At 39.6% G+C, this 8,870-nt stretch overlaps 1 protein-coding gene across 2 annotated transcripts in view; it reads right to left on the bottom strand.

Moving 5' to 3' along the window:
* Positions 1-5,843: 5,843 nt before the first annotated feature.
* Positions 5,844-8,870, bottom strand: part of JMY (junction mediating and regulatory protein, p53 cofactor) — a 61,861-nt gene continuing 58,834 nt past the window's right edge. For both annotated transcript variants that reach the window (XM_075838749.1, XM_075838748.1), the window contains exon 11: positions 5,844-7,048. The gene's annotated coding sequence lies outside the window, so the exon portion shown is untranslated. The remainder of the gene's footprint in view (positions 7,049-8,870) is intronic.

Raw genomic sequence — 8,870 nt, 5'->3', positions numbered from 1 at the left:
CCTGCATTAAAGAGGCTCTGTCACCAGATTTTGCAACCCCTATCTGCTATTGCAGCAGATCGGCGCTGCAATGTAGATTACAGTAAAGTTTTTATTTTTTAAAAACGAGCATTTTTGGCCAAGTTATGACCATTTTTGTATTTATGCAAATGAGGCTTGCAAAAGTACAACTGGGCGTGTTTACAGTAAAAGTCCAACTGGGCGTGTATTATGTGTGTACATCTGGGCGTTTTTACGTCTTTTACTAGCTGGGCGTTGTGAATGAGAGTGTATGATGCTGACGAATCAGCATCATCCACTTCTGTTCGTTAACACCCAGCTTCTGGCAGTGCAGACACACAGCGTGTTCTCGAGAGATCACGCTGTGACGTCACTTCCTGCCCCAGGTCCGGCATCGTGTCGGCTACATCGGCACCAGAGGCTACAGTTGATTCTGCAGCAGCATCAGCGTTTGCAGGTAAGTAGCTACATCGACTTACCTGCAAACGCCGATGCTGCTGCAGAATCAACTGTAGCCTCTGGTGCCGATGTGTCCTCGCTCGTCCGACACAATGCAGGACCTGGGGCAGGAAGTGAGTGACGACACAGCGTGATCTCTCGAGAACACGCTGTGTCTGCACTGCCAGAAGCTGGGCGTTCTGAAGAGAAGTGGATGATACTTCTATACACAACGCCCAGCTAGTAAAAGTAGTAAAAAACGCCCAGATGTACGCACATAATACACGCCCAGTTGGACTTTAGCAAGCCTCATTTGCATAAATATAAAAAACGGTCATAACTTGGCCAAAAATGCTTGTTTTTTAAAAATAAAAACGTTACTCTTATCTACATTGCAGCGCCGATCTGCTGCAATAGCAGATAGGGGTTGCAAAATCTGGTGACAGAGCCTCTTTAAAGACAGCTGTCTTAAATGGTCACCTGTATAAAAGACTCCTGTCCACAGACTGAATTAATCAGTCTGACTCTAACCTCTACAACATGGGCAAGACCAAAGAGCTTTCTAAGGATGTCAGGGACAAGATAATAGACCTGCACAAGGCTGGAATGGGCTACAAAACCATAAGTAAGACGCTGGGTGAGAAGGAGACAACTGTTGGTGCAATAGTAAGAAAATGGAAGACATACAAAATGACTGTCAATCGACATCGATCTGGGGCTCCATGCAAAATCTCACCTCGTGGGGTATCCTTGATCCTGAGGAAGGTGAGAGCTCAGCCGAAAACTACACAGGGGGAACTTGTTAATAATCTCAAGGCAGCTGGGACCACAGTCACCAAGAAAACCATTGGTAACACATTACGCCGTAATGGATTAAAATCCTGCAGTGCCCGCAAGGTCCCCCTGCTCAAGAAGGCACATGTACAGGCCCGTCTGAAGTTTGCAAATTAACATCTGGATGATTCTGAGAGTGATTGGGAGAAGGTGCTGTGGTCAGATGAGACTAAAATTGAGCTCTTTGGCATTAACTCAACTCGCCGTGTTTGGAGGAAGAGAAATGCTGCCTATGACCCAAAGAACACTGTCCCCACTGTCAAGCATGGAGGTGGAAACATTATGTTTTGGGGGTGTTTCTCTGCTAAGGGCACAGGACTACTTCACCGCATCAATGGGAGAATGGATGGAGCCATGTACCGTCAAATCCTGAGTGACAACCTCCTTCCCCCCACCAGGACATTAAAAATGGCTCGTGGCTGGGTCTTCCAGCACGACAATGACCCGAAACATACAGCCAAGGCAACAAAGGAGTGGTTCAAAAAGAAGCACATTAAGGTCATGGAGTGGCCTAGCCAGTCTCCAGACCTTAATCCCATCGAAAACTTATGGAGGGAGCTGAAGATCCGAGTTGCCAAGCGACTGCCTCGAAATCTTAATGATTTACAGATGATCTGGAAAGAGGAGTGGGACAAAATTCCATCTAACATGTGTGCAAACCTCATCATCAACTACAAAAAATGTCTGACTGCTGTGCTTGCCAACAAGGGTTTTGCCACCAAGTATTAAATCTTGTTTGCCAAAGGGATCAAATACTTATTTCTCTGTGCACAATGCAAATAAATATATATAATTTTGACTATGTAATTTTCTGTTTTCTTTTTTATATAATCTATCTCTCACTGGTAAAAGTAACCTAGCCTAAAAATTCTAGACTGTTAATGTCTTTGACAATGGGCAAACTTACAAAATCAGCAAGGGATCAAATACTTATTTCCTTCACTGTATATATATATATAAAAAATATAAAAGAGTCAAACACAAAAGTAATTGTATTCACTAAATGAATGCATTTCAATAATATAAAAAAAAAAAACCTAAATAAAAGGTGTACATAGCCTTTAACGTGGCCATAAACTTTCAATAGATGTTAGCCAAACACTCGTTCGGCAAACAGCTATTTCTAGCCAACTCCCCATACACATGCACGCTCAAGCCTGCCGAGCACGCATGTATTTGTTTTCAATGGGGAAAAAAAAAAAAAAGAGCTGTAATCCCCCAGCATTCTTTGGTAATCCAATATCTGCTAAATTTTTCTGGTAATTTGCATTCTGGGAAGTGTTATCTTTACACCAGAAACTGTACATAAATCTAATGTAGCAAACAAAAATAAAAAAAAATCCCACTTTCCTAATGCATCATAGGAGATTAGTTAAATGTGGGGGAATGTGTGGTGTCAGGTTCTTGACTGTTCCCAATAACAACCAGCAGAACTGTGAATGTAGCTCTGGACTATAATACATTATGTAACACCAAGGAATGAGTACAAGTAATGCAATGCATAAGTGGTTAATGTATATTAGATTTATAAAAAAACTGTAGACAAATGGATGAGACAGCACTTTTAAAAGTAAAGTGAAAAAAAGTAAATGGTCTTTATTCACCCATAGCAGTGCTTTTTCATCCTTGGATTGTAATATTGTCAGACACTGAATGGGGAGTCCTGGGAGGATTTGCACTTATTTTCCAGTGGCTGTGCTGCTCTTTTTTTCGTTTTATAAACTGTAAATATATGCTTTTCTATGATCTTTTGCTTAACTGGAAAATAAATTTGCCTTTCAATTCATTCAAGCACATAAAAAGGTCTTAAATATCAGAAAGGAGTTCCATGTTTACATAGACCAAAAGTGTGCAAAATTAGTGAATTTATTATTTGTACTGAAATATACTAGGCTCACAGCTCCACCACCATATCGAGTGCTACTGTAATTTAGAGGTTATGACTTTGTAAAATAATTGTTTGCATAGCTTATATTTTTAAAGTTACCATGTTATAAGTGAGTGGCAAATACAAAAAAAAAAAAATACAAAAGGAAAAATACAAAAAAATGGGGGGGTCATCTGTACACATTTAGCATTAAAAAAAAATATAGGAGGTAAATTTAACATGAGTCTTTCTACCAAGTAGGTAAATAATTTTAGTAAGCCACAAAAATTACAGTGAAACGAACAACCAAACATTTTAAATCTGTATAAAAGTGTGTAGAGTATAGCATGACAATGGTTATCAAACGTTTAAAGGGGCACTAAACCATCTTTGACTGGGTACTGGCTGTGAATGGGCCTTAGCTTGTCTGGTCTACCATGCAGACGCTTCTGCTGTAGCAATCTGCCTCCTAGCCAGGGACAAAACAGCAGCTTGAGCCCCTCCGCAGATCTACTGATTTCTAACCACTGAAGAGGCAATTTGGGACAAAAATAAAAACCTCTGGCTACATATAGAAGCTATTATATTCACTCTATTAAATGTAACATAAAACAAAAATATATCAGAGTAGGCTCGTTTTTTTTATCCTAAGTGCCTCTTTTACTTGAATATAGAGAAGTAAACTACATCAACTTATTATATGGAACAATTTCTGCTTGCATTTTACAATAAAGAACGCAAAATATGGTGATGAAAGCTTGGATAAAAAGGACATGTACAGCCCTGGGGTCAATCCATACTCCACAGCAGAGGGAATCTGAGTCATCTTATCACAGTAATACAAAAAACACTTTCCTGTCGTGCAAAGTAGAACCCTAAATAATTGGGGAACAATAAAAATAAAAATGTAATTTACTATTCATGGACATATGTAGAAAAGTACATTACTGACTTATAACGGTGCATGCTATGTACTATTGGAAAACTTGGATGCTAAAGCGCCACATGAGCATCATGCCTGAACATTGGAAAATGTTACCTTATAAAGAAAATAGCTATATCTATCAAGCAAACATTATGTTTGTTTTTTATCAAAACGAAGCAAAATAAAAAATTGTGTGACACTTAAAGAGGCTCTGTCACCACATTATAAGTGCCGTATCTCCTACAAAAGGAGTAATCTCGTTGTAACCTGTCATTTACAGCGTGATCTCTCGAGATTACGTTTCCTCTGCTGTAACTACCACAGAAATATTAAGTGCCGGGATTGAGCATAGACATCCCGTAGAATGTCCAGTCACTGTCTAAACACTTCAGTATTGTTAATGTGTCAGTATAAGACAGCACATAGTGATCTAGCAGGATCCCTATGCGCTGAGTAAATGAATGGAGAGAAGTGCATGACGCTGATTGGTCAATGATTGGTCAGCGTCATACACTCCTCTGTACAACGCCCCCTTGGTCAATAGTAAAACACGCCCAATTGTCCATTGAGCAACTCATTAGCATAAATCTAAAATCGCTAATAAAGTGGTAAAAATAGATAGTTTTTTTTAAAATAAAAAGCATTACTGTCACCTACATTACAGCGCCGATCTCCTTATGTAGGAGACAGGACACTTATAATGTGGTGACAGAGTCTCTTTGAGTAGTGAGCTGAGGAGCCAAAGTTGAAGCTTAACCCCCTAAATCCTTGAACACACTGGGCTGCTGGACAGTAGTGAATTTATGCAAGTTGCTAGTCATAAATTTGTTGAGAAGCTATCATCAGAAACCAAATAATGGCCATCGCTTGAACAATGCCCAACAACCAAACCAAAGAAAGTATGCACAGTAAATAATACTAGATTTTTTTTCTTTTTTCGAGAGTGATGTATAAATATAAATTTAGCTTTTTCCTTAGGAAACCCTGTAAGGAAGTCAAAACAATATTGCATTAAATAATTAAAGCGTACCAGCACTTTGCTCAAAATTTACTAAAAATGTATAGCCTTGTGATATCCAAGTTCTAGAGTGGTCTCCTCTGTTTTAAAAGTCTCCTACTATTTTTAATGAGCCCGAGTGGCTTTTTTTCACCAGCACTGCGGTTTGCTTTTTACTCTATTGCTGGGGCCGTGTCCGGAGCACTCCTGTCTGCATTCTTCATGCACAGCTCCCAGAGTGACAGTGGACTGATAAAATAGAACATCTGATAACACAGCAAAATCGAGAGGACAGGTATTATAGATCTAAATGCAGTAAACATGTCAGAAGCAAGGCAAAGAATCAGTCGGAAGTGGATTTTTCAGATAACCGTGATGACGGCCAGCTGCCAGACATTCAGGAGGCAGGGGCTGTGTACATAGCAGAAACAGTGGTTACAGATTAGTGTGTCTGCAAAAGGAGAGCGAAGGCTTCGTTCACATCTGCGTTGGGGCTCCGTTTAGGGGTTCCATCTGAGCTTTTTGTCAGGGAAACTCATGAACGGAATCCAAACTAAAACAAACGGAAACCATAGGTTTCCATTTGCATCACCATGGATTTTAATGGTGACGGATCCGGTGCAAATAGTTTCCGCTTGTCACTGTTGTGTAAGGGTTCTGTTTTGATGGAATGAATAGTGCAGTCTACTACGGTATTAATTCCGCCAAAACAGCGGAACCCTTACACAACGGTGACAAGCGGAAACCATTTGCACTGGATCCGTCACCATTGAAATCAACGGTGATGCAAATGGAAACCCATGGTTTCCGTTTGGATTCCGTTCATGGGTTCCCCTGACGGAAAGTTCCGACGGTACCCACGAACAGAGTACCAACGCAGATGTGAACGAAGTCCTAGGTGGGTAGCAATATTTACAGGGAAGACTTGATTTACCTGGCACACACTGTTTGGAGAAGCTGAAGGAGAGGACTCAAAACCTCAATGCAGTACACAGGAGCTTGACTGAAGAATCAAAGGCTCGTCCACCACTTCCTGTGCTTGTTGTCTCTGCTGCTAGAGATGTAGAACACATAGCAACAGGCAGAGGAGGAAGTGAGACCCTTAGTGGCCAGGACCTTTTTCTCTTTTTTAACTAATGTGATTTAGAAATAGGTTAGATATCTCATTGGCTATCAAAAGCAAATAACTTGTTTCAAAGTGCAGTGACTATTCAAGACAAACAAAATAAAAAGCCATCAAATAATAAAAATTCAAAAATATAAGAATTAGTAAAATGACTAACTGCCCCTTATACACATTATGTAGTCAGTTGCGTGAGCAGCTAGATTTGTTGAACAGCATGGAAAAAGCACTTTGTCCATGGCAACACTTCAACAGTGTTGAAGAGAAAGAGTGCGTGAGACATCAGACCAAAGGCTCAGGTGTACCTTACCCGACTCTCAGGATGATATTCAGTAATGTTAAGTAACGGCAAGCACCTAATCATGGCCGACTCTTTAAAGAAATGTTGCTTCACTGTAATGTTACTGCAATCCATTGGATCCATGATTGGAGTAAACCGCACACAATCTACTTGTGATTAATACAGTGTCTGATACTGTTGGTGGAAAGGAGGTCACTTATCGTCATTCTCCTTCACATGGATTGGGTTCAGTGCATCCAGTGATATGATTTCAAAGATGTCTTTCGTAAACTCAACTTCACAAATAATTGAATAGAATTTGCCATACAAAATACCAAACTTTTGAACTGGCCAATAAGCGACAGGAAGATAAAAATGGCTTTTGGAAGCTAAGGAAAGCTCATAGCGTCCAACATGTATCACATGACTTATATCAAGTTTCTAACCGCATCTACCATTTGATGAGGTTTCGCAATAGTAGAAGCTCTTCATTGGATTTACTTGACACCGCCTCATTCTTTTCTTCATGCAGTAAAAGCAATTCAATTTGGCTTTGGGTATCTCAAATCGTTCATGAGATCCACCTGTGTGTGCATATAAAAGACACCTTTATGAATAGCAAATGTGTATAAAGCATTTAAACACTGTATATAGTAAAATAAAATAGTTTAAAGGGGTAGTGGACAAACCAATTGAAATACTACATAATATTTTAAAAGGGATTTCTGACTCTTACCCTTTTATCACTAGGATACACCACAAATGTGGGTGGGCTTCAACATCGATCACAAGAACCAAAGAGGCCAGTTTTACGGTGTAAATTATAGTAAATTTATCAGGCCCCCATGGTCCCGCTGGAGGCGGTGTAAAAAGAGAGAAGTTTTTGTGCAAATTGCAAGTTTCCTATGGTAGAGCGCTTCATAAATTCTGCCCTATAACGGATATCCTAATGATATTCTATCAAAAACAGAAGTCAGGAAAGCCCTATATGTGGCTAGTGCTTGACAACACTTGATCTTCAGGTTACCACTCACATACTTCCAGTCCCGACTGCCAAGGAGATCCCAGCACTGCATTGTGGATCTCTGTGTATTATTTCTAATGGCAGCAATAGTTTTTAACGGCTTGTGCCAATTTCCTTAAGAATAAATGTTTTGTTTTTCTTTCTTAGAAGATAACTGAATACAAATTTTTAAAGGGACTCTGTCACCAGAGTATATCTCTTACATAATCTGATCGGCGCTGTAATGTAGATAAGTGTTTTTTATTTTGAAAAAAAAATCATTTTTGAGCAAGTTATGAGCAATTTTAGATTTATGCTAATTACTTTCTTAATGACCAACTGGGTGTGTTTTTACTTTTTACCAACTGGGCGTTGTGAAGAGAAGTGTATGACGCTGACCAATCAGCGTCATACACTTCTCATTGTTCCAGCCCGTTGTTACAGTGTGATTGTGCAGTGAAAGAAGCTGGGCTGGAACAATGAGGAGTGTATGACACTGATTGGTCACTGATTGGTCGCTGATTGGTCAGCGTCATACACTCCTCTGTACAACGCCCAGTTGGTAAAAAGTAAAAAACACGCCCAGTTGGCCATTAAGAAACTAATTAGCATAAATCTAAAATTGCTCATAACTTGCTCAAAACGGATCGTTTTTCACTTATAATCTGGTGACAGAGCCTCTTTAAGCAAACGGATTTAAATATGTGTGGATGCATCTAAGTGATTAACTGTGGGGCACTGTAATGGGTAGACTATGATTCGAATTTCGAAGATCTAAATGGCAACAAAAAGTAAGAGAAACACCAGTGAAAAACTTTGTTTTCCAATGTCCACCTTTTAACACCATCGGGCAGATTTACTAAGCGGTCTAACATGTATACAGCATAAACTTACACCAGACAGTGTGAAGATGTGCCAGTGGCGCATGCTGTATGATAAATTTGGTACATCTTGCGAAAAAAAAATTCTCCTCCTTATACCAACTCTTGGTTGGCTTAGTTTTCACTTTGGCACATTATAAGACACATCCCTTCCCCGCTAAGCCACGCCTTCTTTACTAGACACTTTTTGAAAGAGTCTAGAGAGGAGCAAACATCTGTTCTTGAATTAGTGTAAAATGAAATGCACCAAAATGAGCAAAATTGGCACATTTTTTCTACACTTTCAAGACGCAGACACAAAAGCAAATCTGCCAAATGTTATTTCTAGGTCCAACATTCAACGTTGATTAATTTCTTAAGCCGCTAAGCTTTCTGGTGGGGTAGCCCATCTTGTATTATTTAAATAGGTTATTCGGTTCTTCAAAATTGATGGCCTTAGGATAAAAAGAGATGCTTGCATCGCCATCTATCCATAAATGGAGTACAAGGGTGGACATTTGCTTTAAATAAATTATTCAGAAT

Source organism: Rhinoderma darwinii, chromosome 1, assembly GCF_050947455.1.
Source record: "Rhinoderma darwinii isolate aRhiDar2 chromosome 1, aRhiDar2.hap1, whole genome shotgun sequence".
Classification (NCBI taxonomy): Eukaryota; Metazoa; Chordata; class Amphibia; order Anura; family Rhinodermatidae; genus Rhinoderma; species Rhinoderma darwinii.
The sequence above is the reverse complement of the archived record's forward strand: the minus strand, read 5'-3'. Positions and strand labels throughout refer to the sequence as shown.